The sequence below is a fragment of the Sapajus apella genome, unplaced genomic scaffold (genome assembly GCF_009761245.1).
Source record: "Sapajus apella isolate SASKATOON/1434 unplaced genomic scaffold, GSC_monkey_1.0 scaffold3, whole genome shotgun sequence".
Lineage (NCBI taxonomy): Eukaryota > Metazoa > Chordata > Mammalia > Primates > Cebidae > Sapajus > Sapajus apella.
The window spans coordinates 7300660-7301718 of NW_022436943.1; positions in this window are offsets into that span (position 1 = coordinate 7300660).

Consider the following 1059-nt stretch of genomic DNA (forward strand, 5'->3'; position numbering starts at 1 on the left):
TCTTCCTACTACAAGTCAGGAGCACTTTCCCCCAGTTCTAACACCAAAAATGTCTCCAGATACTGCCAAATGATGCCTGGACAGCAAAATCGCCACCTGGCTGAGAACCCCTGCTGTCGATGAAGGATTAGCCAAGTTTCTCCGGAAAGGGACAGATGACAGGAAGTATTTCAGACTTCGCTGGCCACATATGTTCTGTATCACACATTCTTCCTCTTTAAAGATGGAACAACTATTGTTAGCTTGCAAGCCATATGATCGACAGCCGGCCATGGTTTGCGGACCTGTTCATGACCTTCCCACATTCCTTACATCACTGATTTCTCTCTTCAGTGTGGTTTCTGTCATGAGGAATCGAGTGGGACCAAGAAGGGTTTCCCCAGCCTTGCATTTACAGAGATTCTCACTAGTGTGCTTATTAAATTACTCATGGGCCCAGAGGCTAGAAGTCGTGCTAAACTCATTTTGACATTAAATGCCAAGCTGGGATTTCTCGCCTTAAGTCCTCCTGTGTTAAGAGCTTCTCCACGCTACAGATGTACACTTTCACCCCCAGTGTGAGTTCTCACAAATCTCCTATGGGATGAGATCACTTTGTCTTCCCACAGTTTTTTTTTTTTTTTTTTAGATGGAGTTTTGCTCTTATTGCCCAGGCTGGAGTGCAATGGCACAATCTTGGCTCACTGCAACTTCCGCCCGCCCCACCAGGTTCAAGCAATTCTACTGCCTCAGCCTTCTGAGTAGCTGGGATTATAGGCATGCGCCACCACGTCTGGCTAATTTTGTATTTTAAGTAGAGATGGGGTTTCTCCATGTTGGTCACGCTGGTCTCAAACTCCTGACCTCAGGTGATCCACCCACCTTGGCCTCCCAAAGTGCTGAGGTTACAGTTGTGAGCAACCATGCCTGGCCCTTCCCATAGTTTTTACAGGAATTGGACTTCTCCCCAGTTACATGGATTATTTTGCACCCATGAAGGTGTGGGCTCACAGAGGCTTCCTTTTACATTATAACATCTGTTTCTGGTCTGAGTAATCCTGTGTCTTTAAAGCAGACAGC